At 58.7% G+C, this 21,489-nt stretch overlaps 1 protein-coding gene across 2 annotated transcripts in view; it reads left to right on the top strand.

Annotated features, from left to right (window-relative positions):
- BCOR (BCL6 corepressor) overlaps window positions 1-21,489 on the top strand; it is a 113,677-nt gene that overhangs the window by 16,881 nt on the left and 75,307 nt on the right. Inside the window, exon 1 of one of the 2 annotated variants that reach the window (XM_023249532.2) lies at window positions 13,741-13,864. The exons of the other annotated variant lie outside the window; for it this stretch is intronic. The gene's annotated coding sequence lies outside the window, so the exon portion shown is untranslated. Of the gene's footprint in view, window positions 1-13,740; window positions 13,865-21,489 lie in introns of those variants that run through there. 2 annotated transcript variants of the gene reach the window in all.

Here is a 21,489-nt window from a genome sequence, read left to right as displayed (position 1 = left end):
CTTAACTGACTGAGCCACCCAGGTGTCCCATGATTTTAATTCTTTTAATGTTTATTTATTTATTTATTTATTTATTTATTTATGGGGGGGGGGAGGGGCAGAGAGAGAGGGAGAAAAAGAATCCCAAGCAGGCTCCGAGTTGTCAGTGCAGAGCCCGAGGCTGGGCTCAACCCCCCAAACCATGAGATCAGCCAAAGTCAGACACTTGACCGACAGAGCCACCCAGGTACCCCTGGTAGAGGAGGGTTTTAGTCCTCTGTATCATACTTTAGCTCTCCCACTCTTACGATAGAGCTATATCATAATTTCTTATTAAATTCATATGCAGTGTTTACTTTATGACCACATATATATTGTTTATTGCCCAGACAAATGAACTTCAATGATTGCTTTTCCTTTCTTGTCCGCTTTTCTTTTTCCTGGGGTTGATAATTGCCTCACTTTTTAATTTGCTTAATTTTCCTCGACCTATGACTAATTTTCCCACACTCCCCAACTTCTGTACAAATCATCTTGGGACAGTTTTCTGCACGTTCACCTCCTGGAGACCATCTGCACATAAATAGGGTGATCTTTTTTGTTCTGTGTGTTTTCTTTTAATTCCCATTATCTGTAAGCCTGAAACCTTTCTACAAGTTTCTAATCCTCCATTTAGTTTTATTTTTAAAACCTTTGGGTTTTGATAGAAAATTGCATCATCTCTACCACCCGGCTAATGTCAGGAGCTGCTAAATGAATCCGAAGTTTCTGATTCTTGGTATTCTGCTTAGTTTAAATAAACTTTCGCCATTTTTCCTAAACATCAACCTTTCAGAAGTGATGACTGTTATTCCCTGGAACCCTGGAACTCTCCAGTGTTAGTAAATTTTTATCCTTTCCTCTCCTCCCCTCCCAGAACTGGATTCTGTATTTTTAGGAGTAAAAGTTATTTTTAAAATCATTAATTGGCCCTTCCCCAGGCCATTTACTGCAGGATTCATGCCCTTTGTTTACATTCATTTCACGTTGCCTTTTATTTGTGTTTAGTTAGTCATTTACAAGTCTGCCTTCCCACCTAGATTGTAAATCACTTGAGGGCCAGGGGATGCCTTTTTTAAAAATTCACTTTTGTACTTTTGCATTCCCCTAGGACCTAACACAGTGCCTTGCCCTTAGCAAGCCCTCCATAAACGCATGTCAAAAAAGTGGACAAATAGAGTGGCAGTCTTCTCCAACCAAGATCCCTTAAAGAGAGGTAACTTTCCAATCTTATCTTGCCCCGAGAGCGACTGAGAAATCTCTTGAACGGTGGGGATCGCGCCGCAGGCCTCGCCCCCGCCCCGCCCCGCCCGGGGAGCTGCCACCGCACGCTGCGGTCGGGGACAGCAGCCCAAGTTCGGCGGGAGAGGTGACAACGTGTTGACCGTTGCCGGAGTCCGGGAACCAGAGGTCGTTTCTCGGGATTAAAATCCGCTCGGGCGGCGCGGCGAGGGGCGACTCCAGACTGCGCCTTAAGCAGGGGCGGCCGCCCGGGGCCGGGGGTCGGCCGTGCCCCGCCGCGCGGAGGGGGCTCCGGAGGGAGCGGGCGCGGCGCCCCGCGCGCCACCCCCCACCACCCCCGGCTGCCCGGGAACGCCCGCGCGGCCGCCTCCGCCGGGCCTGCGGCTCTGCAGTCCCACCGCCGGGGGCAGCGCCGCCCGCGCCGCCCGGGCTAAGATGGCGGCCGGCGAGCAGCCTCGCGGGCCGCCGGCGCCGGGGGTGGCGGGGGAGGCGGGCGGCGCCCCCCACCCCACCACGGGAGTCCGTGCGGGCGGCTGTGTCCCCCCCCCCCGGGGCGGGCGGGGGGGGGAGGCCGCTCCTCCGTGGCCCGCTGGGACCCCCGAAGACCCGGTCCTGCGACTTCCCCAGACAGGCACCCTGCCAGGCGCTCTACCTGGACGGGCCCTAAAGGGATATTTTGTCACCCAACTCCCCCAGGCTCCGGTTCCGAGGAGGTAGGGCTAGGCCCTGGCCGAAATAAGGACCGTGAGGATGGCTGTTGGAGTAGACGTGGTGGGCAGAGGACCGGCAGGTACCAGTAGGTGCAGGCCTCACCGTCCCCCCTACCCCCCGCCAGAAGACAGTCCCACCCCCCCACCCCGCCACTCCTGCCTTGGCAGATCTTCCTGTAAGCCTTGGAACACCTTTGGGGCACGATGACGGAACGCCAGTGACCGCAGGTAGGGGCTGGTGCCCGGGGAAGACACAAGGCCCGGAGCTCTTGAAATCAGAATTCTCTTGGAAAATCTGGTACATCCGGTTAGGAGATCCGTAATGGTACCTAGTAAAAGACTACAAAACGTGTACCGCTCATCACATGGGCTCTGACATCGGTATGCGCACAGCGTAGGCTGCCTTCTTCCTAGGACACTCCAAAACCTGAGGTCCAATTTACCAGAAATGGCATTGATGAATGCGGTGCATTCTGAGTGATCTCGCCTCGGGCTCAGGTTGGGAGGTCACAAGGGCTCCCCTAGGGAGCAGCCGATGCAGGTAGAATCACAAATGGTGGCAACAGAGATGTACCTGGAAAAGCTAGCCCTTGTCCTTTGTAAACTTCACGGCTGGCCCCTCCCACCAGTTCAAGGTTCTATCCAAAGTTTGCATGTTGCTTATCAGCTCAGCGTGAGAGGCTGAATGAGAACTTTTTTGGTTTTGTTTTGGTGAAATAAACTCGTTCTGTGTAACATTTGCACAGGCTTGTTATTCTTCTGGAGAACACTTCCTCCACCCGCCTAAGCAACAACCACACCAGCCTTTCCTTCCTTCTGCGGCCCCTCTTTTAATGACCTCTCTTGCCCCAGTTTAGGCAGCTCCCTGCGCTTTGTTCAAGTACAGCAATAAACCCAACACCGGACCTAGCCGTCCCTGGTCCTGACCTTCCCTCTAGCGGGCCTGGAGCCTGGAGGAGCGTCCTGACTCTCCCCAACCGATCGGGGCCAAGAACGCTGCATGTTGTGTTTATGTGCATTTTCTCCCCTCTGCACACTCGTTGGTACGTTTTAGACATGATGCTTTACCAAAAAAATAAATCGTATACAAGACAAAATTCAAAGCGGCCCTTTGAAGCCAGGCCTCTAGGAACTGAGGGTCTATCTTGCCACCAAGCCAACCATCCGCTTTCTAAATTGTAGTCAGCACCAAAGGGTTACTGCTGACCATGTGCCCACCGAATTCCTCTAGTAACACCAGCACGGGTGGCCCCGGCGCAGCCACCTCCGGCCCTGTCCAGCCCTGCGACCCTCCGGGAAGGCGCGGTAACCATAAAAGGCACGACAGGCGGCCCACGGAGCAGGTTCGGTGAAGGCTCCCTGCAGACCGCCGCCTGGAGCGGCAGGCCCCATCTGCAGTGCAGCTGAACGAGTTAAGCTGCCCCAAGCGGGAGCGGTCTGGGGGGGGCCTGGATGAGAAAGAACCAGCCGCGGCTGGGGGCAACCTCCGTCTCAGGATCCCCCAGTTACAGAACCTGGTGGATCTGACTCTCCGCTTTCCAAGGGCTGTGTGAGGCCCGGAAGACCCCCGTCAGGGGTTGGGAAGGGGCCTCGGAGCCAGGCCTGGTGTGAAGCTGCGCTGGAGACCTTGGAGTTGCAGGGGGACTCCCCCTCAAGGTGCCCCCGGGGCGGGTGAGGCGCTTCTGTGACGAGCTAGCAGGGAGGAGCTGCAGCACCCGACCCTCAAGCTCCTGAGGCCGAGAGGAGTCCACGATGCAGGCAGGCAAAGGAGGCGAGGCTCTTGGTGCGGAAAGGTTACTCGCCATCTCCGGGACAGCCAGCCCCCCGCCGAGCCACCCCTGCCGTCTGCCCTCGGGCACCGGCCAGAACCTGGGCTGCGTGTGCCACCGCTCTAGGACCGCCAGGCTCAGCCCAACTCGACCCCGCCTCGGCCTCACAAAGGCCGCGTGCGGCTGCCAGACGAGGACCGGCCACGACTCTCAGATCTTTAATTACGCCCCTACCCTTCCCCCTACCCCATCGCCGGCTTCCAGCCCTTTAATCAATTTCACGATATTAAATATTAATTTCCCGCCAGCCAGGCTTTCTCAGAGGAGGGGGAAGGGACCGGCAGGGCAGCTCTGAGGGAGGGATGGCTTTGTAGGGTGTGACCCGGGTGGTAGGGCGCGGAGGACGCGCGGGCTCCTAAGTGACCTGCGCCGGGAACTCGGTCTGCGCTTTGCGGCTGGAGAACTTGGAGAGTAATGCAGACCTCCAAGAGGGGCAGCTAGGTGCGCAGGGAGTCCCAGTGCGCTGGGCGACAGCTTCCTGCTCCACACCCCCCGCCCCCAGCCCCAAGTCAGCCTCTCGCGGGCCCGCGGCGCGCAGCGATGATGGATCGCGCCTGGCGGGGGTGATTTGGTGTTGATCGCACATTATCACTGGCAGGTTGGACTGGTTGCTGATGGACGACTTCTAGCGGCGGCAGCAGCAGCGTCTTCAGACACCGTGCGGGGACTCGCTGGCTCTGCGAGGGTCTCTCTTTATCCCCCAACCACACCTCGCCCACTTGCCAGCGTCAGGAGGATCTGAGAGTCCGAGAGGGGTCTTGCGCACCCAAGGCCGCTCGCCCCCGTCCGGGTCCTGGTGTGGGCCGCAGGCCGGACGAGGAGGGGAACCAGGACGCCTCTCCCACTTCCTCCCATTCCTCCTTTCCTTGCCGCCTGCCCCCCCCCCCACCATTATTTCCTGCTTCCCCATCGAAATCGGGAGGGCCTGGGTCACTCGCCCGGTGGTTTCCCCGCCGCGGGTCCAGGCCGCGGGGGACGGGGGGGGGCGAGTTCCCCCGCCCTGCGGCCCCCGCCCCTCTCTCGGGGCTCGCAGCACCGCGGCGCTGCGGTGCGCCCCTCCTCGCCTCTTTTTCTAAAGTGCCTGCAGATACAAAAGCGGTTTCGTAATGCCTTCCGTCTGCGAGAGCCGGAGGACCTTGGCTGACCTTTCGGAAACTGATTGCAACTGCCTGTTAACAGCCCGTACTGACCGCACCGAGCAGAGCGGAGGACAATCATTTAAGTGACAGACGGCGAGGTGGCCTCGGCTCAGTCGAGCGGCCTGGTTAAGCCCGCCCCGCCCCTCCCCCCCCCCCCCCGAGTCCCCCCGCCAGCCCCGGGCGCACTGCGGGCTGTGGCGGGCGTCCGGGCGGGCGGGGAGGGCGCGCCGCGCGCGCGCGTGAGTGTGTGTGTGTGTGTGTGTGTGTGTGTGTGTGCGCGCCCCGCGATTACCGGTCGACGGGTTAACCCTTCGCCGAGCTGCCGGCCCCTTTGAGGCCGGACGCTGCCGGCTTAATCTGCCATCTGCAAAAGAGGAATAAAAGGGCCGCCTCCGCCGACTTTCCCTAATGGATAAACTGTCCCCCCTCAGCGCGACCGGGGCTGCGTCCCCGCTGCTGCCGGGGAAAGATCCCGACCCTCAGCTCTTCCGGCACGTCCCCGGGTCCCCTCCCTGCGCCCCCCTCCCTTCCCCGAACAGCAAGACGCCGACACAGGAACAGCACAGGGACTGCGCGAGGGGTCCAAAGGCTCCGAGAGACTCGCGGTGCAGTGGACGTGGGTGTTCCCGGTGTTTTCTGTTTTGGAAACTGGAGAAAGGTGTGGGGGGGGGGTAGGCCCGCACTAGGAAGACGAGGTGGGGGAGGGGAGGCTGGTGACAGGGCACCTCGGGCTGCGCTCGCTCCCTCTCTCGGGAGAGATCGCCAGCTGCTCTCCAACAGGCAGCGCCCTGAAATCTATTTAAAGAGAGGGAAAGGGGAGGAGAACAAAGGGGGAGGAGGGGGGCGGTGAGCGGAGCCTGGGCGAGAGCGAGCGAGCAGGGAGGATCCGCCGCTCCGCGGGCACATCAAGCGCTCACATCTGTACACTCCGCGATCGATGGGGAGAATGGATAATATTTGTCAGCTGCAGACCTTTCTCTTCCCGGTTCCCGGGGAGGGGAGGGGGCGAGGGAGGGGGAGGGGCGGGCAGGCCAGGCGAGAGAGGCCGCCTCAAGGACAGCGCGCTTCCCCCTGCAGCCACACGGAAACCTAGAGCCATGAAAGCCCGGGGATTTTTCTCTTATTATCATTATTAATTATTTTTTATTATTCCACAGCAGCCAGCGAACGCTCAGCGGCGCCCCTCCCCCGCTCGCCCGCCGCCTCCCTTTGTTGATTCTCAGCTGCGAGCGCGGCGGGCCCGAGCTGCTGCCGCCGCCGCCGCCGCCGCCGCCGCCGCCGCCGCCGCCGCCGAGCACGATCTGCTCTTGCGCCCTCGGTCGCAGCTGCGGCCCAGGAAGCCGGGGCTGCGTCCCCGCCCCCCACCCCCCACGGCGCGGCAGCCCCGGCACCCCCTCCCTGCCGCCCGCCACGAGGCCAGCCCAGCCTCTTCGCTGCTTTTCGCTGCGGCTCCGCGTCCCCAACGCCGAGCAGAGGCGCTGGTTGCTGCCGCCCCGAGCCTCCGGCTGCGCGGGGGCCTTCGCCACCCCTCACCCCCCGGCGGCTACACTCTGATGCCGCCGTCCCCACACATGGTCTTCATTTCGCACACTCGCGGCGTGCTTCCTCTCGGCTCCTCTCCTCGGGGCTTTTCGGAGCGAGGAGGGAGGTTTAGAGGAAGTTAGAAACCCAGCGAGCCCAGGGGAAAGGGGGAAAACCCTGGCTCTGTGTCTGAGCTTCCCAGGCGGAGGGGAGCGCCCCGCGGGGGGTGGGGCAGAGCCTGGGTGCCCTCCCGATCCTTAGATGCGGGAAGGTGAAGTGAGGGGTGGCGGCCGGAGGAGGACAGGGCGCTGGAGAGCGAATGAGCTCCAGGTTTGCTTTGGCTCGTCCCCATGCCCGATCCTGCCGGCCAGGGCAGAACTGACCCGCCCCCTCGGAACGGCACAGCGGGCCTGGGAGCCGATCGGATTAGCGGTCATCAAATGAGACCAAAGACACCTCAGACTGTCCCCCACCTTCCGCGAGGGAGTTCCCTGGGCCTTTGCCCCCACCCTCCTCCAAGGTGTAAAGCCTATAGCTGACGCCCACAGGCCCGGGGTCCGGGCCCACTCGGGGAGGGGGGGCGCGGGTGTATGTGCAGAAAGTTCTAGTCGGGGTTTACTTGTGGCTTCGCGCCCCCACCCCCACCCCCGCTGTCCTCCTGCGATTCCGGGCCAGCCTGCGGCGGCGTCCCCGACTGCTCCGCGGTCCTGGGCAGGGCAGGAAGCTGGCACGGCCGCCGGCTGGGCCGGCGCCACTTGGCCGGGCCGGCTGCTCGCTGGAACTCGCGCGGCACCTTCGCGCCGAGTCGGGTTCCCGGGTCTCCCGCCCAGTCACCCTGAGCGGCTCCCCCCCGCCACCCCCCTCCCCGCTCTGTACGTCGTCCTCTCTCCGGAGTCTCCCGGTCTCCGCCCGCCCTCTCAGCTTTTCCCCTCCTCGGTCTGTCTCGGGAGCCCCGTAGCGCAGTCAACCGCCCTTCCCGAGATTCAAAAAGAAGTTTTGTGTTTCCCCGGGGGCAGCAGCCTAATGCTTCCCTTGTTTTCCGGAACAAAGCAGACATTCAGTGGGGAGGGGGCAGGCGCTGACTCCTTCCCCTCCCCGCAGCACCCCGCACCCCTGCAGGTTCAGAACGCTCGCTCCCGGGCCCCGGTGGCCTGGGCATGGGGTGGGGGCCCTCTTTCCCCAGGCTCGACTACAAAAGCCGCGCCGCCCGCGCCCCAGTCTCCCCTAGCCTCTGCCGGGAGCCTGAGAGAAGGCGACATGGTGTTTGGGTGAGGTTCCCAGCCCGGGCTGGGAGGGCGCGCACGCAGCTGTTTACAGTGTGCCTGTGCTGCTGGAAGCTCACCCACCGCCGCCTGACAGCGTGGGGCACCCGCGCGCTGCCAGCTCAGAGGAGGCGCGGAACGGCGAGCCCTCCGGCACTCGGCCCGAGGCCTCCGCAGCCCTGGGGCCAGGGCGCACGGGGAGGCTCGAGGTCTCCGATCGCGCGAGCCTCCTCTAGCCCACAGACCGCCCCCTCCTCCCCAACAATGGCCTGAATCGGGTAGTATATCAAAGGGACTGGAGGGAAGGGGTGAAGAGCTCGCGAGGGGAGCTCACAGCAGCCCCTGCGCCTGGTTCTCAGCAGTCCTTCCCCTCCCAGGGGGAAGTTCTCCGGCTAGAGTAAGCAAAGCACCCCACTCTGGCGACTCGGAGATACCTCTCGCTGCGGGTAGCTCCCCGCAGCCCCGCCCTTCGCGGTGGACTTCCCCCTCACCCCACCCCCGGGGGGACGGCTGCACTAGCTGTGCCCACGCGAGCTGGGCCTCGTCCGCGCACTGCTGCCTTAGATCCCGCTCCAGCTCTTCCCCTCTCCCGGGCCTGTGGCGGGCCCCCGGCGCCTCCATCGCGTCCTGAAACTTGATCCCGTGTCGGAAGGACAGTGTGTAAACACCAGGCGCGCTCCGAGAGCCCGCGGGAGGGGCCGGGCGAGGGCCGCCCGGGCAGCGCCGAGGCCCCGCGCCCTCGCCCGCCTGCTCGCCCCGGGCACGATCAGCGGGGCCGCCGCCTCGCTCTCTGCCTTCCCAGTTGGCTTAGCTAATTGGAACCGCCGCCGCCGCTACCGCGGCGGCCTCTTGTTGAATTTTCTAGATCGCAACCGTTCAGTCGTGGCTGCCTGCGGCTCCCCTCCCCCTCCCACAGCTGTTATCTCGGCCGGCAACTTGTTGGTGGTGGGGACGCCCCTCCGCTGACCCTGGCCTCAGACTCTGTGTTCACCCCAGCAGTTCGGGGGTGTTTTTTCTGCGGGGCGTGGGAAGGGAGGTAGAGTCTTATGGAACAGTGAGGCTTTGCGCCGGAATCCGAGGCTCATTTTGGTGAGCACGAATACTAGCCAGAGGATCCTCTCGGGCCGAACGCCATCGTCCTTGCTGTCCTGCACCAAGAGTAGTGACAGTCCCCAAGGGGCTTCAGGAGCAACTCCGCTAAGTAACTTCAGTTCCTTCCAGGAAAATGTTGCAGAAGGGTGGGGGGTGTTGGGAGGCACGCAGATACCCGCTCTCTCCTGCCCTGCCCCCAATCCCTCTCAGCATTTGGGACTTGCTACGACAGGGTTCTCCTACACCTGGGGCCTAGCCCACCTGAACGAGAGAGAGGGCCACTTTCCCTCTTGGTTTGAAGTATACCGGGTGGGCCCAGGGGGCACTTGTCTGGAGGTGTACCTCCCTCAAGCTGGGTCAGCTCTACGCTTGTGCCAGCAGGCCCTCCTGGGCCTTGGGTCTCCCCTGGGGAGCCTCCCTTCTCCTTGGCCTGCCACCGTGTACCGTAGCCACATGCCCGTGCTTGATGCAAACGGTTGGCTCTGCATGGGTCTATAGGAGGCCCAGAGCCTGGCCCAGTGGCCAAGGTGGAAAGAAGTGAGGCAGTTTGATAGTAGCGAAATATTCAAGAAAACACCGCTCACGATGCTGGAGCACTGCCCTATAACCAACAACCGCCTTAAAATAACTTTTCCTCCGAGTAGAACGTTTTGCTAGTGGGTTTCACAGGCCCAGAGCCGATGTTATAAAAGTGGCTGCACCCCCAGCCCGGAAACGCATAAACACACACAGGCAAACTCCCAGAGGGCCGGGTCTGCAAAGCACCGCTGAGGGGATCTGTGGCAGCCGGAGAGCGTCAGCTTTTTCTGTGCTGGTTCTGAGAAGGGCGCCTGTTCCCTCCCCTTTGATGGCTCTCTGACAACTGTTAGGGAACAAAGAGGCAAGGCCACTAGCCCATTAACTGTCACTTTCCAACACCTCTTTCCTTCCCTTCTTTTACCCAAATCACCTCTTTGGGGTTTTTCCCCCCGAGGTGTTCTCTCAATCTATTCATAACCAGAGCAAGATTTCCAACTCAGTCCATATCGATCTGAGCTATGATAAGAAGGGAATCTATAAAATTAATATTGTAACTTGGTGTCCGGACGGCACTTTGGTAGGTCAAGTTCACCTAGTTCTTTGGCGTCTAAATGCCTCCAGACCCTTCCAATCAGATCATTGAAGTTATTTCCCCCACTGCTAGTTTCTCTTCTCTTTCTGTAGTGGAAAAAAAAATGCTCAAAGATGTTTATTCTCCTTCACCCCTATCCTATCAGTCTGTGACAACCTTGTTTCTGTGCAGGGTAAAGTGAATTCCTGTGTTTTGATAAAGAAGAGAGTAATTTGTGTTCCTCTTCAGGCCCTCTAACAGACAATCTGGATTCTCATTCTGGAGCAGGAGTGCTTCCGTGTCCCAGCCTCCTCATCGTCGCCCCCTTCCCTCTGTCACCACCCAGCGATCACCAGGTCCTTGGGTGGGCCACATGGCCCGAGGGTTTCTGTCTTGAAGGCTAGGGGTACCTCAGAAGACCTTGAGGCTCTGAGTCTGGTATCAGGCATTCACGTTCCATTGACTGTGCGAAGAATATTCTGAGCCATTGGAATTCCTTTTCCATCTCCCTGAAAGCTTATGCCAAGAGCGCCCCATGGGGCCTATGGTGATGGATGTCCTGAGGCCAGAGGAAGGAGCCATCATGGTGGGAAGAGTTGAGTGCTTGCCCGCAGGACTTAGACCTGACCCAAAGCAAAATGCAAACAGCAACCAAAAAAATAAATAAATAAATGAAAGAAAGAAAGAAAGGAGGAAAGAAAGAAAGCAAGCAAGCAACTAGCTCCGTCCACCTGGTAGCTGGCTCGGAAACAGATCCTACCCAACCCCACCCCGCAACTAGTAAAGCCTGGGGGCAAACCATTCCTTCGGCCTCCCTTTAGCTCGACTTACGACTTACGGGTGGTGCAGTTAAGCATACCAGGAAGCTGAGAGGCATCCACTACTCCTCACTTCCCCTGGCGCTGGGCTCGGCTTGGCTGAACTCGCCGTTCCTGTCTTTTTAGAGGAGCTGGTTGTGTTCCCGAAGCAGGATCGCACTGTGCCGCCTCCCTAGGGGTCCTCAGCTATTGATTTTTAATATCCGTATTCAATATTGTGTATTAAATATTGAATCCATGCACGAGAGGATGTGATGCAAATCACCAGCCGTGCCTGAGACTTTAATAGTTGTTTTATTGCCCGGAAACCACAGTTGGACGCAAGGCATCCTGCAGCCGAGGCTGGGGGCGGGGATGACAGGCAGAGAGGAGAACCGAGCAGACAAGCAAAGCCAGGCCTCCCAAAGATACAAGACCTCTGGAGTAGCCACTGCTGAGGGCACGGCCAGGCACTGACAGCCCAGCAGGGCAGGTGGGCCGGGGGCCAGCTCTCAGGCGGCTATGGAAAGAGCGGGCCCGTTCGGTGAAACCTGGGTAGAGGAAGAGGTGTGGGGCTGTGTCCTTCCTTCCTGGACTTCCCTAACTGGACTGTTCATTCCTGTCCGGCCATCCCCCTCCCCCTCCCCATGGATCTTCACCCAGACACACACACACACACACACACACACACACACACACACACACACACAGCTGTTGAACAGGAAAGTGAACTTGGGGGCAGGAAATTCAGGCCTTGGGCCTCCTCCACCACTCTTAGCTCTATGACCTTGGTACAGACCTCTCTCAACGTCTCTGGGCCCTATTTCCCTCCTCTGCCAATGGGGGTAATGCTATCTGCCTTACCTCCCTCACAGCCCGGCGGTGAGGCTGGCACAAATGAGATAATATTCAGGGAAAAGGCTTTTGTAGACTGTCAGGCCCCACCGTAGGCAGGCTGAGGGATTAGTGTTGGCTTTCCCTTTATACTCCCCCCTCCTGCAGGCTGTGTCTCCCGGCTGGCTTCTTTCTCTCCGGCATGAGCCCCCTCCTCCATTATGGGCTCCTCTCCTCCTCTCCCTTGGCCACCTCCACTCCGTCTCCGGGGCTCCTGGCTCAGCGTGGCTCTGAGCTCAGACTAGGCACTCAGGTTTCGAGGACGCCCAGCAGGAGACAGGAAGGGCAAGAACAACTCTGAGTGTGTGTGCGGTGGGGGTGGGTATAGCTAGCGTGTACAAGGCCAACAGCCGCAGGAAAGCGCCGGGCTCGAGCTGGGGTTTAGGGGAGTGGGGTTGGGGGAAGCAGTGAGTTGGGTGTGCTGCTGGCCCAGTGGAGGGGCTGCTGGGCTCACTGTGGGGGCAGTGGGAGGGAGTGGCGAAGACCCTGAGGCTGGGGACCACTGTTTCGGGAAGTCCAGTCTCGATTACCGATTGTTGGAAAGCGAAAGCCAGGGCGTGGGCTTTGCCACAAGAGCCTTAAGATCGGGAAACCCAAATGTGAATGAGGTGGAGGGTGGCGACCCTCCAGCGGCCTCCAAGGCAGATAAACAGTTGCCCGAGGCCCCCAGGAGGAAGACCAGAGTTCTCCCAATGGCCGTGCTCCAGCCCTGAGAAAGTGCTGAACTCCTCTAGCCCATATCTTTGTCCGGGGCTCAGGGAGGGGCAGAGACCAGAGGGGTCCCTATTAGCTAAGACCACCCCCGGGGACCCCGCCGTGTGCCAGGAAGGCTCAAGCTGACTCGCCAAGCTCATTCAGGCCCAACAGAGACCAGCTCTGGCAGTAAGCTCCGCGGGGAATCCGCGTCGTTGTCCCCTGGGCGCGCGAAGTGGGGTATGCCAGGCCGGGCCTGGCCGTGCACGTCTCCGCGTCGGGGCTCCGGCGTCTGCTGCTGCCTGCGTTTCCGGGTCTGCGGCTGAGCCTCCCCGGCTCTCTCCTCCCGCTTTGTCTCGCTGCCAGCTCTTCGCCTGCCCTCGCCAGCCTCCTGGGTCGGCTGGTCGCGCTCTTCCTCTCCGAGTGCATCTTGGCATTTACGCTGCCTCGCTCTCGCGCGTGTGACCCCCTTGCCCCCAGCCGAGCTCAGCCCGACCTCTTCCCGCGGGCTAGTTGGCACTGCCTTAGGATCGCTGCGAGTGTCCACTCCTTGCGCCCCCTCCCCCGACCCAGAACTGACGTGTCCGGGGCTTTGCGACCGCCGGGACTGAAACATCCCGAAGTTCTGCTTTAGCGCCCCAAAGCAAACCCAAGAGGGTCGGAGTATCCCTCACTGCGTTCCGTGATGCTCCCAGCCCTAGGCAGCAACTGAAGGGGGGCTTTTAGGAGACCTACTTTCCAGAGTTAAGGGGGGACTCTTCAGCGGCCGACCTCGAGCCGTCTGTGGCGTTCTCCGAACTTGAGACTGTAAGCCGCGGAGCAGAATTGGACTACAGGATTCTGCCGCTGACCCGAAAGTTGGCCAGACGTCTGGGTCTGGGGAGAGGTGTCCGGAGTGCGGGTGCATGTGCGGATCGCAGGGACTCTCGGTGGATTAGCTGCTACAAAGCGGGGGAGGGGGCGCTGGCCTCGGGCGCCCGGGGCCGGGGGGCCTGAGAACACCCTAGGCCGCCGGACAGGTGAAGACACCCTTCCGAGCCCGGCCCCTCCCCCCGGGCCCGCACACGGCCGGCCTTTGAGGTGGAAACGGCGTCCAACTCCTTGAAAGTAAACTTGCCGCGAGGGGAGCGAAGGAGGGAGGGGGCTGGCAGGAGTGTCTGCGTCGGGAAGGCTTGTGTCAAGTTTCAACCCCTAATGACACTCGGTGGCAAGGTGCCAAGGCCCTGGGAACGGCGGCAGGGGGAAGGGCGGCCGGGGTCCGGGCGAGAGTGACCGCGCCGTGGGGCCGGACTCGCGAACCCCGAGGCGCACGGCGCGCTCTCGGGCCGGAGGAGGCCGGGGGGCGGGGGCGGCGGGCGGGGAGGGGGCGCTCCGAGAGCCGCCTGAGCGGAGAGGAGCGCAGGCATCTTCCGCAATCCATTCATGCACTGAAGCGCGTGCAGAGCTGCTGATCGCTGCCATTGTTACTCGCGGGCGGTGTGGGAGCCGAGCCTCCACTCTGGCGAGAGATAAATGGCCTCTGACAGCCCCTCCTCGCCAAGAGAGCTCCTCGGATTTCACCGCGCGGCGGCTCTCAGGTCTGTGCCTCGCTCGCTTCCCGGTGAGAACCTTTAAATCAGCCTCCCGGCCCTCCCTCCTCTCCGCCGCTGCCCCCCGCCTGCTCAGGCCCCGGCAGGGCCCCGGGCGCGTCGCGCGCCGTCTCTGGCCCCCTCCCCGCCTGGGGCGGGGGACGAGGTGGGGAGCTCCGGGAGGACCCGGGGGCCGCGGGGGAAGCGACTGGAGCCCCCCGCCCCGGGTCCGCACCTCCCCCGGAGCGGAGCCCCGCGCCCCGCCTCCGCGCCCACAAGATGGATCAGGCTACCGTGCGGAGAGCGGGCTGTAAATATTTAAAAAGTCTCTCGCGCGCCGGCGGTAATGGCTTTCGCAGTCGGAATGTGTGCTAGGAGAAGAGAGGAACGGCGATGTGTGTAGTGTGTTGCGAGGTGGGGGAATCGTTCCTGTGCCTCCCCCACCCGGTCCAGGGTGGGCTGCAGGTTCCGGCTTCCCGATTTCCCGCCCTCCGCCTCTCCACGGCCGCGTCCCACGGTAGCGTCGAGAACGCCAGTCGATAGGGAACTTGAGCATGGAAGGGCGACGCAGATCCGGACGAGGTGACCTGGAGCCACTATCCCCTTCGGGGTCTCTCAAGGTCCTAGGCTAGAACTGGCCGGAGATCCCTCGTCCAGATCCGCTTCTCGCTGATGCACGGGGGAGGGCGGGAAAAGCACAGGTTAGAACCCCCTGAGTTTGTGCGGTCGCTAAAGCCTGGGCCAGGGTTTCTGCAGCGGGGGCCTGGGCCCTGTTTGTGCCTTGGCTCCCCTCCCCGTGCCTCTCTTAAGCCTCGATCCACTCCAAAGGCGAGCCCTTCCCCCGGCCTCCCCGCCCCTTCTGAATCTGAAAGTAGCTTTGTGGCTGCTGGGACAGAAACCTGGGAGGTGGCGACGCGGAGAGATGGGGTGGGGGGCGGTGGCTAGCGCCCAGGCTTAGTGGAGGTCACACGTGGATGTGGAGGGGGATCTTTTGCCTTTCTGGCGAGTGTGGGCCTGGGATCTTTAAGGCCGATCCCGGCCGGATGGAAGAGGTGGGGGAGGGGGCATCCAGTCTTCCCGGCTGGGAGAGGCTTAATGGGCCCACCACAGGGTGTGTGCCGGGTGAGGCTGTCGCCTTTGCCAGCAGCCCCTCCCTGGCGGGGCGGGGGCGCCGAGTTGCCCAGGGCTGGGGCGGGCCGGGCGCCACGGGTTCGAGGGGAAGATTGGAGGGGTGTGCGCCCAGGCTGGGGCTGCCCCCCCCCCCCTGCACTCCTCCGCTCCGCCCGCTCGGGGACCCGCCAAAGTGTGGGTGCTGGCGGCGTGTCAGGGCGCGCCAGGGCTGCTCTCCGCGTTCGAGCGCGTGGAGCTCCCGACTCCTGGCATCCCCGTGCGCGCTCCGCTTCCAGGGGCTTGTGTTGTGCCCTGCTCGCTTGTTTGTCTCGTGTGAGTCTCGTAAACCGCCCTGATTTATTACCCAGACTAAATGCTTAATTTGTGAATATGAAACAGATTAAAAGGGGCGGGGGGGGGGGAGGGGGCTTGAGGTCGGCATATTTTAGCAATCAGACCAAAGCAGCCCGGCAGATGTTTCAAATTTGTCGACATTTTCAGGCTCATGTGGAAAGGCAGCCAGAATGGTCAAGAGGTCTTCTCCTTCCTTCAACCTGAGAACTTGGCAGTGATCAAAAGGAGGTGATTAGTAGCTGCAGTGAAAAGACACCGGCAGGCAAGGAGTTAACAGAGGCTGAGCCCTTTACCTCCAGGATTGGGATTGGAGTGGTGGGGGGGGGGCGGGGGGGGGGGGACCTGGTCACAAAGGCTAGAGACATCCCGGCTGAAAAGGCTCAAGTCCCAGAAGCTTACTCTGAAGAACAAAGTAGAGGATCCATTTAAAAGTTAATTCAGTAAATAAACTTTATTGGCGATGAAACAAACAAGAAAGATGGAAACCCCAGCTGCAAATGGCCAACAGATAATAAAAATAGTTTGATGTGGCCGAACGTGCTTGTGCCTTTCGCCAGGCTTCACACAGGCCTCACCGGAGCACCCTCTCCCTTTGGAGAGCCCTCACGTGTGCAGGCGATATTTTTTGGCATTCGGCATTTTTAGGCAACTTCACACATCAAAGGCGAGCACGGTGTGCTCTGGGGCTCCCTGGTTGCAGCCGCCCAGTGAAGCAGATACAATTTCTATAAATTGGCCTTCTCCTCTGGGTTTTGATTGATCATCACCATATGAGATTATTGAAAGTCTAATGTCTCATTTCACTTTCTCCAAGGGGTGAGGAGGGGGACAGTTTATTGGAAGTCAGGCCACGTGAAGACTCTGGTGTTGTGCAATCGTAATTTCCATTAGCCCGGGGAGATCACCCTCCGGAAACTCCCATGCATCTCCTGCCTGGTCCTTGTATCCCCTCCCCCCTCCCCCCCTCCAGGTCTCAGCTTCTGCCTTTAACAGGTACAGTACAAACTAGCGCCTTCTGGAGCCTTTGTAGTTGTAAGGAGACAATGGCTGTTGACTAAAACAGGGCAACAAAAGATTCCTTTTTAAACATATTTATGATAACTCACGAATCCCCTCTTGAGAATTGTTGCCTACTCCAAACTTTTTTGTCCCCCTTTGCCTCGGTACCGTCTTTCGTTTTATTAAAGTTGATTATGGTTCCTCTGCCTTGTCCTCAGCCAGACAAAGGCTTAGGGAAAGTCAGAGAACGTGTTAATTACATGTTTCTTGTAAACCGACTTTTCATTTCCCCCGAACACATTTAGTTGGCTTGGTGTTTAGTGTAACACTCAATTGCTGCAAATATGCTGCTTAAAAATGCTGTCTTTATTAAAACAAATAAATGAATGCAAAGACCTTTCTAATTTCAACTCGCGTGGGCTAGAAACAGAACAGAAAACCGAAATCGAGAGCAAGAACGAAGGGAAAGGCAGCGGGGAAGGGAGAGAAAAGAGACCAGGAAACACACACACACACACACACACACACACACACAGTATTTCTTCTGCCATCCCTCCCCCAGCCGTGTTAAACTGGTCCATACAATTGTCCCTCGCTGCGCCCTGCAGCTCACCAGCCCGCCTGGATTTTCCATCACTTGGCGCCTAAGGCTATCATTAGCTGAGAATGGACAACCTCTACCTGCTGGCAGCCCATCACTTACCAGCGGGGGGAGGCTGGCTGCAGGCTCCCGTGCCTGGGCTGGGCCCCATTTGCTCAACCCGAGAGGGGTCCTTGGTTCTTGCCCCTGGGTGCATTGGTGCCTAATTAAACTCTATCCAGGGCAACGTGCACTAAATATACGGAGGCTGAGAGGAAGCTGGGAGGAAAAGGGGGTCATTACCTGGGCAGAGAAAGTGACTCTTCTGAGAGACAGGAGGACGGGGATCCCTCTGATCACACTCTCTGTTTACCCTCAGCAGAGCCTCTGAGCGCACATTAACTGTCTTGCTGAAATCAAGGAGAAATGGAAATTAGGAAGGAAAAAAAAAAAAATCTAGAGCCCACAGATAACTAAACAGGGTCCGTGTCACCACCAGGCAGGAGGGAGGTCTACCGTAGCTCCAAACAGACAATGCTAGCTGCAGAAAAATTACTCGGGTGCCCTTGTGGCATTGGAGTTATAGCTCATGTGCCACGGCCCCGTCGCACGCAGGAGCTGGAGCCGTATAAATGGCTGTGAGGACAGAAAGGAACGGATATGTCAGGAGCCCAAGGACCAGGTGTGTGTTGTGAAGCCAATCAGACCGTGGCAAAGCAAGGGGAGAGTCCCCAGCTGAAGGCCGGGGACCCCACTAAGACCTGGGCCCCCGGCAGGATCAAAATGGCCTGACCTGGGGATACAGTGACAGTCTGCAAGCAGGAGTGTGTGCAGAACCCCTAGAACAGCCAGGCCCCCAGGGCTTTAATTGAGTCCCCACTGTACCCGGCTCCAGAAGTCGCTTCTGGAGTGTTAAGGTGCTAGCTCGAGGTGACCCGTTACTGGCAAAAGTAAGACCAGAACCCAGAGCTCTCTGCTTCGGGAAATGGAGTCAGGGGAGGCGGGTGGCTTGTGGTTAGAGGGAGATCCAGGGATGCTCTTGGTCACTGCAGAGGAGGCCCAGTGTTTTAGTCGTTCAGCACTTATTAAACACTTGCTGTGTGCAAAGCGCTACGCAAGCCACGGTGCTGCGAGGCCTCCAAGGGATGATGAGCAGGGGACCCTGGGTCCTTTTTCTGTGCCTGGGGACAGAGGCCTTAAAGGAGAAGGGAAGAAAGAAGCCGACCACTCTCGGCCCACAAGGGAGGTTTACAGCGGGGCAGCCTGGACTGTGAGACTGCTGTCCCAGACGTGGAGGTGGCAGGGAGGACATCTGGAGCAGGCCCGTCACTTCAGTTTCCCGGCGGGGCCTGTGTTTCCTCAGGCAGGCCGGGAGAAGGAGTCTAAAGCAAATCCCTGCGCCGAGCGCTCCCTGCACTTGTGTCTGTTGTCCTGGACAAATAGGAGACTGTAGCTTATCCCCAAAAGCTCCTGGACAAATGTAGGCTCTCTGGGGGAGCTGGTAAGGGAATACTGCCTCCCTTAACAAAACAAACCCGAGACTCTCCAAGGTTTAGCACTGGAAACGGAATCTCCCAGCAGAGAAGGGGAGCTGGCTCAAGTGCCCCCCCCCCAACTCCGTGCCCCCCGGATTCCACCTGCCCCTTGGGGCGCTCGCAGTGTGATCACAGGTGCCCTCCCTGCAGCCATCTGGCCTCGGCCCAGCCTCCGCTCTTGGTTTCCCTAAGCAAAGGCGAAACATGCTGGAGCCTTCAAAGCACATTCCTAAACACTAAGGGAGATCTGCGGGGAAGTGAAAACAAAGAGGCCCAAAGAGTGTTGGAGCGGTTCAGCTTACAGAGTCTGTGGGCCAACAGGGCTGGCCCAAGTTCAGTCAGACTCCCTGGCTGTAGGCCAGCCGGCGCTGGCAGCGTGCCCTTTCCAGCCCACCACTCAGCCCCGCGTTGGCCCCCAGACCTGGTCACACCCTCGCACCCAGCCCAGACCCCAGGAAGCCCTGGCCGCCCCTGGGGTTTGCTGCTTCCAGAGGCGGCCAACGGTCCCTGCGGCCCCTTAACCCAGAACTTCGCAAGAGTGAGTGCGTTGCCAGCGGGCCGGCCCCTCGGGGTGCCCTGTTGGGTCTGGGGGTGGCCCAAGCCCCCAACTGGGCCTTGAGCAGCCATCTTGGGCAGCTGTGAACCCTTGGTCACTGTTTCCCCGTGCGCGTCATAAAAATATCACATTCCGTGTGCTAACTTGTGATAAGCGTGACATCCAGGCCCCAAGAGGTGCCCACACCCGTAACGGGGAGAGCATCAGACCCAGGGCCCTTTACGGAAGGTGAGTGTTCATACGACATCTAGTCCCTCTTGTTTGTTGGGCATTGTGCTTGTGGCTGTCGGGGGTGGCCGAGGGAGACCCCCAGGCCCCGGGGGCCCCTCCTAAGGAGAACTTAATAATTTCCCCTAAGAGAGAGAAGCCCCACGGAGCTGAAAACCCCACTGTGCTCGCACTAACTAAACCCAGGAGAAAGAGCCTCCCTTGGTTTTCCTCCTCGGGCATATATTTTTCAAGCCAAAGGGTGGATGGTGTATTTCTGCCCACTTTCCACTTACAGCTGGACAACCAGGGACCCCCCCCACCCCCGCCCCAGCTCTGAGCTTCTGACCTGCTGAACAGGCACACTTGGGAACGGGGAGTTCTGTGCTTTCTTTCCTGAAGTTCCACTCGGACAATGTCACGGTAGCGGCAGATGTTACGGGCAACACCTTCATGTGCCTCAAAATTCTAAGGATACATATCAAGGGTGTGCAGAGAAGTAAGCCCCTCCCACCCCCAGTCCTCAGTCACCCGGTTTGCCTCTCTGTAGGGAGTCAGTGCGCCCGAATTCTTGCTTACTCTCCCCGAGATGGTCTATTAAGGCTAATTCTTTTTTTAAAAAGTTTCTTTTATTTTTAAAAACCCCAAACCCACATAAAAATCGAAGGAACAGTACAATGAACACCCATATAGGAAGGCAGATTTTTCAAAAGCGCTATATTTATTCAACACGCCTACCCTTGGAAAGAATTCAAAACCCCTTCAAAGATCTGAATTAATTTAACTTTATCTTAAAATGTTAGTTAGAGGGGCGCCTGGGTGGCTAGTTCGGTTAAGCGTCCAACTCTTGGTTTCAGCTTTAGGCATGATCTCGCGGTTCGGGAGTTCGAGCCCCGCATCGGGCTCCGTGCTGACAGCGCGGAGCCTGCTTGGGATTCTCTGTCTCCCTCTCTTTCTGCCCCTCCCCCGCTCTCTCTTTCTCTCTCTCAAAAATAAATATGTATTTTTTAACGTTAGTTAGGAATACTTTGCCCTCGTAGATACGTTGCTTGCCTATCCTCCCCCGCCTGCCCTCGGCACCTTATCATAGTGAGCCTTCAGTAAATCTTGTGGGGTTCAACAGCAAAGACCACGCAGTCGTTGTCAGGGTGGAGCCAGACTGCCGGGTCGGAAATCTGGCTCGGCACCTGACTAGTTGCATGGCTGTAAGCAGTTACTCTGGGGCCTCACTTTGCCCACCTGTAAAACGGAGGGTGATGATACGACAGATTTCAGAATGTTGGGAGAATTAAATTGGTTGATAGACATGCATCACTTAAAATGGTGCCTGGCATAAATATATATCTATCTCTATCTATCTATATTATATGTATATGTATATGTATATGTATATGTATATGTATATGTATATGTATATGTATATGTATATGTATATCTATATCTATATCTATATCTATATCTATATCTATATCTATATCTACATAGTGCTTAATAGGTACTGGGGAGACTGGAGATTTAAACACATTTGGTATCAACTTTGCTTTGGTGATTGCACGTGAGTCGTTTGGCCCCGAGTTCACGGCCTCCGGGTTTTCACTGGTAACCGTGAGAGAGGCCCCAGGAAAGCCGGAATGCAGCTGTATAATCCTCCCCCTGAGAGAATTGCCCTAGCTCAGCTCTGTTCCGTGCTGAGGCAGAGTGGCGTCGAAGGGGCAAGGGTTTCCCGTGGACAGCTTCCACACTCATGGAGAGTTCCTAGCCATGCTTATTAAAAAGGCATTTGGAGAAAAAGTCTACACGCGCCCCCCGCCACCCTCCCCGCCCCATTTTCTAGTCTAGCTGGTTGCCGCCCTGCTGATAGAACCATCTAGCATTGACTTTAGGGACAGAGCCGGGAAGAGCATGCCCCTCTCTGTCGGGGAGTTTCAGGCTCACAAAGGCCCACTTCGGGCCCAAGCTGAGGGTCAGACAGGCAAGTGGGTGCGATCCCAGGAGTCGCCCTGTCTGACAAGTCGGAGAGGGTCTTATGGACCCCCAGACGAAGTTGTCCCGGATGCTCTTCACATAGGAATGGTTGAATGGTGGGTGTCTTAACAGCCAGAGGCAAGAGAGGACACGGGAAAGATACAGAAATTTGTTTAAAGGTATGCTTTGCTCTGTGCTATAAAATACTATGCCTAATGTTAGGCTTTGACGGCTGTAATATCTGACCTTGACATTGTAGTGTTTCTGCCATATAATTTAATTAACGTGTGATGCTGGCACGATGCCAGAGAAGTCAAACGTTCTGACA

Source organism: Felis catus, chromosome X (genome assembly GCF_018350175.1).
Source record: "Felis catus isolate Fca126 chromosome X, F.catus_Fca126_mat1.0, whole genome shotgun sequence".
Lineage (NCBI taxonomy): Eukaryota > Metazoa > Chordata > Mammalia > Carnivora > Felidae > Felis > Felis catus.
Note: the sequence above shows the minus strand (reverse complement) of the source record. Positions and strands in the feature narration are given on the sequence as shown.